General features: G+C 44.6%; 1 protein-coding gene across 2 annotated transcripts in view; it reads left to right on the top strand.

Moving 5' to 3' along the window:
- Positions 1-12,277, top strand: part of ATP5F1A (ATP synthase F1 subunit alpha) — a 288,472-nt gene that overhangs the window by 11,341 nt on the left and 264,854 nt on the right. The gene's annotated exons all lie outside the window — the stretch shown is intronic.

A 12,277-nucleotide genomic window follows, 5' to 3' on the forward strand; every position in this document is an offset into this window, starting at 1 on the left:
TGAATATTGTCTTCTTCGCATAAGCCTTCTACCAAGGGTATTTACTTTAGCAAATGGAAGAGATTTGCTATTTGGGCCCAGCGGCATAACCTTGATCCCCTGACAGCCCCCGTTTCCACGGTTCTGGATTTTTTGGCTTCTCTTTTTCCAGTGAGCCTCCCAGGATATAGGTGCTAGGGACGCAGTCCCATCAGTTACGAATGTAGGCGAGATAGGATCGCACTACATCTTTTAGTTATGTACTTACCATAACGATAGATGTATGCGATCCATCTCTCCTACATTCGTATATACCCCCCCTCCTGCCCCCTACCTGAAGGATTTGGAGGAAACACTTTTGGGGTTTCCACTGAAGGTCTAATTTCTTCTCTCCTGGATCACGTATCTCCGTGAGTTGAGTGCATGTGAGGGACAGTTTGTGTGGGGCAAACGAGATCTGGGGGCTTGGGTGTGGTGCATCCTGGGATAGAGGGGTTGACCCAGCCAATCGGAGACTTCGTGCTAGTTTATCGGCCGAGTCAGAGCAGTTTCTCTGCTCTGAGCCCATCGGTTACAAATGTAGGCGAGATGGATCGCATACATTTATAGTTATGGTAAGTACATAACTATAAAAGTTTTCTGATATAAAAAGAGATCACAGTAAATCTTTTCAAAACTTTTCCCATCTTTAATGTGACCTGTAACCTGTACAATTCAGTTGAGAAACAAAAATCTGGGGTGATATAAAAAAAAACAACTTTCAATAAGCTGGTTGTGAGAGTGTGCAAACCCTTAAAATACTTTGAAGCACCCATTGCTTTAATTACAGCATTCAGTCTTCTTGGGTACACACATTAGAGACTCTGATTAACCCCAAATAAAGCTCAGCGGTCCTAGTAGGATTTTCCTGATATTTCCTCAGTTGCTTGCTACAGCAAAAGCCATGGTTCCCAGAGAGCTTACAAAGTGTCAAAGGGATCTCATTGTTATCAGACGAAGGGTACGAAAAAGTCCACAGCACTGGATATACCATGGAACACAGTGAAGATGGTCATCAAAAAGTGGAGAAAATATGGGACAACTGTGATTCCCAGAACTGATGAAAAGAGAAGATGAAAACTGGTCAGGGAGGCTGCCAAGAGACATACAGCAACACTGAAGGATCCTCCAGAATTTCTGGCAAGAACTGGTTGTGTACTACATGTGACAAATCTCCCATATTCTCAATGTGTCTGGCCTGTGGCGTAGGGTTACAACACAGAAGCCTTTTCTTACACAGAAAAACATCCAGGCACAGCTAAAACTTGCAAAACAATACATAGTCTCTCAAAAGCATGTGGGAGAATGTGTTAAGATCCCCTTCGCATCATAAGAACACCAACCCCACGGTTAAGCATGGTGGTGGTGGTAGTATCATGCTTTGGGGTTGCTTTTTCTTCAGCTGGAACTGGGCCTTTAGTCAAGGTGGAGGGAATTGGGAACTGTTCCAAATACCAGTCACTCTTGGCCCAAAACCTTCAGGTGTCTGCTAGAAAGCTAGAGGAATTTCACATTTCAGCACGTTGATGACCCCAAAGCATACATTCAAATCAGTACAATAAATAATAGCTTCACCAGAAGAAAATTAAAGTTTTGGAATGGCCTAGCCCGAGCCCAGACTTGAATCCAATAGAAAATCTGTGGGGGTGACCTGCAGAGGGCTGTGCACAAGAGATGCCTTCGCAATATGACAGATTTGGGAGTGCTTTTGCAAGGAAGAGTGCAAATATTGTGAAGTCAAGATGTGCCATGCTGATAAGACTCCTCTCCAAGAAGACTTAATGCTATAATTCAAAAGGTGCTTCAACAAAGTATTAGTTTAAGGTGTGCACACTTGTTTAACCAGCTTATTGTATGTTTGTTTTTTTTTTATATATTTTTCCCATAAGATGTTTTTCATTTGATTTGTACATTTTATAGGTCACATTAAAGGTGGGAAAAGTTTGGAAATTATTTATTGTGGTGGTCTCATTTTTTTATATCCCAAAAAAGCTGGCATTTTAACAGGGGGGTGTGTACATCTTTTTTTTGTATCCACTGGGTCAGTAGTCTCTCTACACAAATTAGCACTAACAGTAAAGTCCCTTTTCTCATACAAGTAACCCAGGGCATTGCAACAGTTAAATGTCAGTATTGTCTTCCTAAGGAAGGTTTGATCTTTAGTCCTTGTGCCATGGAAGTGATCCATGGTATAGTAATATGGTGGTTATCCTGACTTGAATTTGAAGGATTTCTTATATTTAAGGCCTTTTCATTGTGCCAACATATGATGGGGAATGTACCACAGAAATGGCAAAGGTTCTGTTATATTTTACAGTACTGAAGTATCAGTATAGGTTTTTATTGGTGTGGCTGGAACTTGCAGGCTTTGGATGCAGCCTTTGTAGAGTGAAATTTCTCAGGGGTGGGATGTGTGCAGTTATTGCATGCTTTGTTGACCTTGCATATTTTTGTCTTCAGGTCAGTTTTTCTCCCCCTTTTTTTAGGAGTCCTATTTTGGTGCTTATGCTTTAACATCTTTCTTTTGTGTGGATCATGAACTGCCACCCTTTTTACATAAGGGGTGCACACCCCCCTTTCTCTACCTCCTGGAGGAATTTTCTATGCAGGACAAACAGCAGTTGGAACCAAATGCATAATAGTTGATTGGTTCCTCGTGAGTATGAGGAGGCTGCATATTGTCGATAAACGGTCAATTGTTATATGCTGACATTCTTGTGAAATAACTGTTCAGATGCTGTAATCGTGCCATGAGAAATCTACATAACCTCTTGGATGTAGATCACTGTAATGGTTAAAACTGAGGAGGAGTTGAAGGTGAATATAGAAAAGGTAAAAGCTGCGCTGTCCAAAATCCTGAAAACTAAAACAATGTCATCTAACCCAGCCAAATTGCAAGTAGCTCTGGCTCTGTGGTGCAGGGAGAATGAAGTTCTGACTTGACCCAGACAACTCAAGATGATTTTGGAGCTCAGGAAGCTGAGAGATGTTTGCATGCTTGTTGGCTAGGAAGGCTTGTGGTGCCCCCACCATCATGACCTGATACTCCAGGGGAGTGTCTTAAGCCACTTGAGCACATGTTTTGGGTGGTGAGGTTGGTATGGTGTGACCAAACTGGTGCAGTAGCCCTTGCTTAATCATGTCATGGAGTGAGCACTCCTCCTCCATTGAGGACCTAGTCAGTCCCTCTGTAAAGATGTGGAGCCAGTGTCCCCACCAGACGTTTATTTTAGGCTGCATCCCCAAACTGCTGCCAAGGTGATGGTTCCACAATTGACTGTTGGCTCTGAGTGAGTGGTCTGGGAACGGCGCTTGTCTGGAGAAAACAAATGAATCCATCTTCCCAAATAGATGGGGAAGAACAACTTTTTGGATCTTTTATTCCCTGTGTGTCTGCTGAAAATGGGCTTCTATCCAATCAAACTCTTCTGGTAATAAAATGTGTTTTTTTTTTTTTTTTTTTTTTTTTTTTTTTTAATAGATGGGATTGTGATTTCCTTCTTTCTATCTCTGCTTTTGGAATGTTTACATTTCATGTGCTACACACTGAGAGGTATGATTGATATGCTTCACATACCTTTAGTTCCCTTCAGTGTGTGTGTGTGATCCTTCTCTCTCCAAACTGTGCTAACTACACCATCAGAAAAGGTCACATGACATAAAATACTTACATATGTAGTATAAAAATTAGAAGTTCACTTTACTTTCTAGCATTGTAGGTTCATAGGTGTGTGCTAGGCCAATGGCCCTGGACCCTTAAGCCTAACCCAAAAGTGCCCTGGCATCTTGCTGCCAGCTGTTGGTTCCCACTCTGTCTATCCAGTAGAGATACTGGAGTGATTTTGGGGTGAACTTTGTTACCCATCCACCTGTTTATCTCTTTTGAATAGGGCTAGTGAGGTGCTCTGCTTGACATGAATAGGAAGCTTATTCCAGAGTATGGGCAGTCTCTGGGTGATGGAACATGTCCCTTCAGCAAGTTCTATTAATCATGGTAATGAGATTGAGCTCTCTGGAGTGTGGTGGTGAGGGATTGGGACGTTAGGTGCTGCATTTCTAGCAGGGCTGGGTCGGACATGGCTTTGAAAGTCCGTGATCACCTCTAAGTAGACGGAGAGAATAGCTGAAGTTTCTTAAGTCTGTCCTTGTAGGGTGTGTGTAAGGCCTAGGATCCTCTTCGTGAGGTACTTTGTGGCATCTCCTGCTGTTGCACATGTTTGGTGAGGTACATGCCAATTGGGGCATTACTCATCCCTCATCAGACCAATCAAATATAGAGTGAGAGGATATCATCTTTCTGGATGCAGAACCCTTGGTTGAGATGTGCTACACAGGACTTTCTCACCATAGTGGCAGTGTGGTGATTGAAGTAGAGATTGCTGTCAATCTGGGTGCCCAGATGTCTTGTGCCTTCAGTGTTCAGTGGGCTCCATCTATGTGGTAATTAGCTGGGACTGAGTTTTTACCAAAGGGAATGATTATGCATTTTTTGGCCTTAAACTTAAGGGCATGGCTCTGACACCATTCATCGGTCTGTGAGCCCTTCCTGTAGGATGTCTGCCTCACTTGGAATTAATGATGGCTCCCAGTTTGTAGTCTGTGAACTTGGTCAGCCAGAGTCCCTGTATGTTGGCCTGGACTTCTGAAGTAGATCCCAAATGGGAGAGGACCCAGGACTGATCCCCGTGGGACTCCACTTGTGACTGGTAGGCAGTCTAACTTGGAATCTGCTACTTTCACTCTGGGGGTTCTGTCTGAGCCATTTTGCAACCCTCCTAGTGATGAATTTATCAATAATTCCTGAGTGAGGAATGATATCAAAAGTCCTTGGCCAGTTCAAGGTAGACACTGCACTGCCTTACCCTCCTCCACAGCCTTGGTGATGGTCTCTAAGAAGCCAAGCAGGCAGAATCTCCCTTTAACAGAACCAGATTGTGTGGGGTGTAGAGTTTGGAGGTTACGCATCTCCTTGTTGAGCAGGTCGATGATGATGTGCTCTAACTTTAAATATCGGATTTGTTAAGCTAATGGGGTGATAATTCCCAGGGTCTGTAATCCCTCCCATTTATGCAGAGGGATGACTGTAGCAGTGCGCCATTTGGTAGGGACAAAGCCTGAAGTAAGGCTATGATCGAACAGGGCACACAGATGTGATCCCAGTTTGTCTTGTAGCTCATGTAGCCATAGACATAAATATTTCTATTTATGTTCTTTATTTCCATCTTTCTCTGATTTTTATACAAATTTTCAGAAACCTTCCAAATTATCCCTAGTACCTCTACAGGATCTCTGGTTATGTCTTATAGGCTCCCTATGTTTTGTGACAGCCTCAAGTTGTGATCACTCCAGAGCTCAAAGTTGCTTAACAGCAGTCTTTCTAAACTTATGCATATTATCTAGATACTCCCTGTGTAGTCTCACCTAATCTTGTGAGATTCCAGTCCATCCACAGCCCTCTTTCCCACTTTTGCTCATGGGGGGGGGGGGTGATTTGTTAGACCCTCTAAATAGTTCAGTTTTTATAACTGGTCAATCATTCCTCTTGCTATGACTTCTGAAGAAATTTCTATCTTCCCCACTGAATAACTTCCACTAACCATTCGGTAGGTTGGAAAGCACCAGTATCTCAGTTTGTCCTGCACTTATTTCTTTGCTTCTATTGATGCATGATCCCAAATAGTTGTGGGAAGTCAGTTTTCAATTACATGCAGATGTTTCTGTGAAACATTATCCACTTTTAATCCCGTAGTGCCTTGGGAGAAATGTGTAAATTCTCCATTCCCTCTTCCATACAAAGTATTTTAATAAATGTCTTCAGAAATCTACTCAGCTTTCCTGATAGGTCCTGTGTTTCTTCCTCACTGTTGGCAAAGCAAGTTCCAGTCCCTACCTATAATCCAACTTTTCCTATTGAAGTTTGGCATTTCTTCCAGAAATTTAAGCTCCATAATAATTTTGGTGGGATCCGAGTATATGCCAGTGTAATCATCCTCCCTGCCAGTAGACCCTTAATAAAACAGATGTACCATTTTTAACCCCACTTTCTATCCCTATTGGAGCTTCTCTAGCAATTAATGTAATTACTCCCCTTTTGTCCCTGATATTTTGGTGAATATCCTTCCTGAAATCCTTTCTCAAATTCACATGTTCATTTCTTTACAAAATGTCTCCTGCTGCATTGCTATTTGCAGTCTGCCTTTCTTAATACAGTCCATTACTCTTACTTTTTGCCTATACCTGCAAGGACATTTACATTACAAAATATGGCTAGCATAGCCATTATAAGTTCACACCTTCTTACACATTTAAAAAAGCTGTGTATATTTCCAGCTTGTGTTGCTTGCCCAGACCAGTGTTTGGCTGATGCAGGTTATTTGCGTTTGAACCTGTCGCATTTTTAAGACTTTCTAGTTTAACTACAGCTGTAGTCTGACTATGAGATTGCTTTCAAAGTAATACCTGAAGATGATGGGGTTACAAGGTAACTCTGGTTTTGTACTTGGCTTTTTTTTTTACTGTACTGGTTATAGTTCACCAGTGTGTGTTTTTTTTTTTTTTCTCTCCTCACAATAAGACGCCGTCTGGTTCGATTCTCAGCTAGAGCGTCTTCTGTGTGGAGAAGTGCGTGAATGGGCGTACCCTCGTTAAAGGTTGTACATCTGGGTATCTTGATGCCAGCCATTGCTTTGAGCATGTCTGATTCGAGGGGTTGTTGTCAGCTTAGTGTTTTGGAGCACAGTCTTACTCTCGGCATCTCGGTGCCTGGAGTCTCTGCTCTGACTATCTTTGGGTCATAAGGGGCCGGCTCCTACTGGCCTTTCACAGGATGTTTGTTCTCCTTCGGCTTTTGATGGAGAGGGTACTCTGGTTTTGTCAAGACCCTTAACCATCTCGTTCTCTAACTCCACCTCCACTCCTGTTTTGGGTTCAGTCAGAGCCATCCTGCCATCTCAGGAACAGCCTTTCGCTGTTTGCTTCAGGAGGCCCTAGAGATCCTTCACAAACACACGTGCAAAAGAAAGCACTTGAGACTCTCCACTGGAGTCGCTCACTGAAGATGTTGATTTGGAGGAATGTTTGTCCCTCTGCCCCCCCCCCTCTCTATCACACCCCAAGGACGTCTCCTTTGGAGATGTCATGGAACTCCTGTGCAAAAGGGGGTGATGGTCTGCCCAGAAACCAGCCTCTGAAGTGGTGTTCCTAGAGATATTCTGCACAGGCCTGTCTACTTCCTGGATGCCCCCTCCCACTGATCCCTTCAGTTGATCTCATGTCTTGGTCGTGGGAGGAACTGGACATGGAGCCTATGCCAAACACCTGGCAAAGTTCTTGGCCCCCTTTTGGATAGGACATACTGGGGGGGGGGGGTCCCTGACTGATATGGTGGCAGCAGCTGCCACTAAGCTCACTCGGAGCTTTGGTCTATCCTCCTGACTGAGTAGAGGACGATTGATCACTTCAGGAAGTGGGTGAATGTTTCAGAGCCACCTTCTCAGTAAGAGAGCAGAGTCATATGGCACGTGTGATTTTTGGCTGTAGCGAGACCTAGTAAAGGAGATTGCAGAGTCAACCCTGAGTCCATGTCTGCAGAAGACAAGTTTGCCGCTCGAATGGCTACTCAAGTCTGTCGCTAACACATCCACGCATCTCCTTTCCATGCTACTGAAGGAGCTGCTAGGGCAGCTGGTACAGGTGTTGCCATCAGGCATTACGCTTGGCTCAGTCTGTCAATACTCTGAACCCTTTAAGGCAATGTTCAATGCCCCCCATGACTCTTCCTGTTTGGGAAGTCAGTACGTGACACTTTGGTGTGAGAAGGAAGGGAAGACACTTTGCTGTCAGGATCTGCTTCTCCTCCCCTCAATGATCTCTTTTTAGGAATCGAGGAGCTGAAGACGTGATTCTGGGAGTGTCAGGCATTTTCCCAGGGCACTGTCTCTCCATCCCCTAGAGGCAGAGGGGATTATAATACACTGCCCTAGAGGCAGAGGGAGTCAGAGGGAGTCGGAGAAATTGTTTCGAGAACCGTGTTTGGACAGACTTCGGCAGCAGCCCTGAAGGGCTGCCTGACTGCTCTTACCTGGAGGCAGTCTTGGGGGGGGTTATTGCTTACACCCAGTGGAATTAGAGTCCATAGCAGATCGTTTGGTGTTTCAGATCATATCCAGGGGCTATTCAATTCCATTCCTCAAATCACCTCCCAGACATCCCACCCGCACCAAGGGAGGAAGTGGCACTAGAAATGGAAAAGTTGCTACTTCAAACTGTCCCCCTCGACCAGTCCAGATCAGTTACTTTATTTCAGGTTCGTTTTAGTGCCAAAGAAGGATCTATCCACCTTGAACCTTTTGGTTACCAAGGCAAAATTCTGGATGGTCACTTCAGTTTGCCTGCAGGAAGTGCAGGATGGGATGGATTGATGTGCTATAGTGTACTAAAATATGAAGATGGGACAGGTGCTGTCTGAAGTTCCTCTGCTTTCAGCTAGGAGCCAGTCAGTTGAAAGCCCTTCCCTTTTGGTCTCACTGCAGCCCCAGGATGATCACCAAGGTGATGGCAGTAATAGCAGTTCACCTGAGGCTTCATGGTAGTGGTTTTCCCTTGCCTGCTTTTTTTTTTTTTTTTTTGTCTTCACTGCCCCTTCCAAGCATCAACTTTGCCAAGCCATGGATTACTTCCTTCTCCTAGCACAGAGGTTGGGCATCACCATTAATCTCAAAGTCATCTCTGACCCCAGTTCAGACCTTGGAGAATTAGTTTGGGCTCTATTAGACACTATAAGCAGGCAAAAGTTTTCCTGACTCCAGACAGGATACACAGCCTGAAGCTGCATGTTCTTTATATTCTACAAGCTCAAATTGACAACAGGAGTGGTTCTGCAGGTGTTGGGGTCTGTGGCGGCCACTATCAATCTGCTACACTTCGCTAGCCTTCATATGTGAGTTCAGTGGACACTGGCAGTTAAATGGTCCGTGTTAGTCCTTCTATTGTCATCTGTTCGAATCTCCCAAGTGTGCAGGGTCCACCCTTCAGTGGTGGATTCATTACCTGGACCTAGTCTGGGGACGTCCCTTTCTTCCGTCATTCCATAAGGCCATGGTAACTACAGATGCCTCCCAGCTAGGGTGGGGTGCACTGCTCAGGAAGGACAGTTCATGGCACGTGGTCCCAACAGAGACCAGTTTGCATTTCAGCATCCTGGAGATGAGGGCGGTGCATCTTGTGTTGCAGGCTCTTCATGCCCATCTTCCCCTAGGGACAGTTGCTATCCAGGCAGACATGTCTGTCTGGTACATTTAAATGGGGGAACCAGGTCTTGCCCCATTTGTTGCAATCTCAACAGTTTTCTGGTGGCAATACACATTCTGAAATGGTCCATCCTAGCGGATATGTTCAGCAGATCTATCCTGATGCCTTAAGAGTAGTCACTGAAGCCTTCAGTGGCTGAACAGCTCTTTCAGAAAGTGGGGTCAGCCTTGCTGTGATTATTCGCATTTCCTTCCAACTCAGAATGCAGCAAGTTCTTAGCACTGAACCTCCCTCTCTGGGGGAAGCTGTGGTTTATGCTTGATGTCCTGGTCTTTTGTATGCTTATCCTCCTACCCTTGATACTAAAATTTCTTCAGATAGCTTGTGGGCTGGGGAGCTTTTGTGATCCTCACTGCCCTGTTTTGGCCTCGGTCTGGTTCCATCTTCTCATCACCATGGACACTGGATCCTAGTTCCAGAGCTTATTTTTTATTCCTCAGGGATTCTCCATCCAGATCTGGACAGTCTGAAGCTCACAGTTTGGCTGCTCCTGTTCCATGATTATTGGGACTGCTGGTTTATCTTTTCCCGTTAAAAAAAAAAATTCTGGTGGAAGCTCAAGTCTTCTACAAGGTTTATACTGTAGCAATTGGAAACGTTTTTCTGTGAGCTTCGCAGAGTGCATTGGATCCTTTTACTGCTCTAGTTAAAGTACTAACTCCCTTGCCCAACTTTTTTCCTAGAGTTTATAAACTCAAATGCCCTGGTTCAACTGGTCAACACTACCACCAAAAGTGACAACATATTGGACCTGGTAATCACCAACATGGGCAACCAGTGTTCCACACCAGAGGTCAGCCCCTCGCTGGTTAGATCTGACCTTAAATCACTTTGGATATTCATATTCCGCCCTGACCCCCTGTACAAGAAAACCACCGTGAAACTTTTCAAAAGCAAACTTCACATTACTTAAGACCGAGGTGGAAAGTTTCAAAGCCCCCATGCTGAAAGATATAACTGTCCAAGCTGCAAAATCCTTTACAAATGCATTCTACGGGCAGCTACAAGAATGCATGGATCGTGTCATCCCAAGCAAAACCAAGACTCACTCCTCCAAGAAAAGGAAACCAGTCTGGTGGACTCCTGTCATAAACAAAGCTATACAATAGAAGGAGGAAGCTGGTACAAAAGAGTAAAATTTCAAGAAGGGAAGACATCCCCGATCAGTATCGGCAAGAAACTATGATCACTCATAAAATCATCCAAGGTGAGCTTTGAAAGAAAAATTGCCAAGGACTCAATAGATAACACAAGGCATTATTTTAGCTTTGTCAAGAATCTAAGTGGCAATGCTCAGATCTGCTTGGAGTTAATGCAGAATGGCACATAATACACTGAACTGACGCATCCTGACAGGTTCAGTGCAAACTTCACCCCTCTCTCGCCCCCGAAGGGGCCCATAACCCATACCAGAAGAATGTAGAGTCCCTGAAATCAGACACTGGGGTTAAAATGGCCCTCTCCAAAACTAAAAACACAGCATTAGTGGGACCGGACGGTGTCCCAGGCTGCGTCCTACACAAGCTCAGATGAATTAACCCCTCGCCTAAAAACACTGTTCAAACTCTGCCTCTCCACAGGATACATACCCATAGAGTGGCGCACAGCAACGGATATTCCGCTCCACAAAGGTGGAGTCGCAACAGACCCTGGGAACTGTCGCTCTAAGCCTGACTAGCTTGGTCTGCAAGGCTGTGGAGCGCACCATCATGGAACTCATTAACAAAGACCATTGGGAACCTCCAAACACTGTAGACCCTACCCAGTTTGGCTTTGAGGGCAGATCATGCCTCCTAAACCTGGTGGACTTCTTTGAGACTGTTACCAAGGCTATAGACTAGGGAAAGGTGCTATACACAGCCTACCTAGACCTTGCTAAAGCCTTCAACGCCATTCCCCATTGTGGTATTATAGACAAGCTCACCAGCCTGAAAACCCCTATGTCACGAGATGGATTGCGAACTGGTTCATGGACAGAACCCACATGGCGAGTTGTGGGAGCTAGGTCCGACACTAAACCGGTTACAAGTGGCGTTCCCCAGGGCTCAGTCCTAGGACCCCTCCTGCTTGGCGTATACTTACAGGTACAGGCAAGCACAGGAGGAATATGGCTGACCCAAGTTCGCAGACTGCTGCAAACTAGGGGCTATAATTGACTCTTCAGCTGACAGACATCCTCCACAAGGGTCTCGCTGAGACGGATACCTGGTGTCAAAATCATGGCCTCAAGCTAAATGCCGAAAAGTACAGTCATCCCCTTTGGAAAAAAAAGTACCCACAAACTACCACAGGTGGTAGTCCCCTAAATATGGAATATTTAATAAGGGATCTGGAGATCCAAGTAGATAGTAATGTCACCTTTGATAATCAAATTGCCAAAGTGGTTAAAACATCCTTCTACTTGGCCCACCTAATCACAAAAGGGTTCGCATCCAGATCAAGAGGTCATTGTGCCCATCACTCATCAGACCCATCCTAGAGTACAACGCCCCATTTGGGATGTACCTTACAAGACACCTGCAACAGCTGTAAAGACCACATATATAAGTATCTCACCAAGAGGATCACTGGCCTCAAACAGATGGCCTATGCAGCTCTACTGAAGAAACTCCAGTTGTACTCTGCATACTGCCTACGCAGAGGTGATCTCTGCCTGACATACAAGGCCATGTCCAACCCAGAATTGATGGACATGCTCCACGTAAAGAAATCCTTTTCCTCTCGAGCCACGCGCTCTAGGGATCTAAACATCACCACAACAATTAAATAGGACATTTTCAAAACTTTCATCTGTGTTAAACAATATCAGCATAACGTGGTGTCTTGTGCTTATTCATTATAAATGGTTTGTGTGCTTCCCCTTACATAGTAGAAATAAGTATACTTTATTTTAAAGTGATTATTTAACCAAAGAGCATAGATGTGTTTAAAAAACATATGCACAAAATTA

This window comes from Protopterus annectens, chromosome 1.part1 (assembly GCF_019279795.1).
Source record: "Protopterus annectens isolate FY-2018-M chromosome 1.part1, PAN1.0, whole genome shotgun sequence".
Classification (NCBI taxonomy): domain Eukaryota; kingdom Metazoa; phylum Chordata; order Ceratodontiformes; family Protopteridae; genus Protopterus; species Protopterus annectens.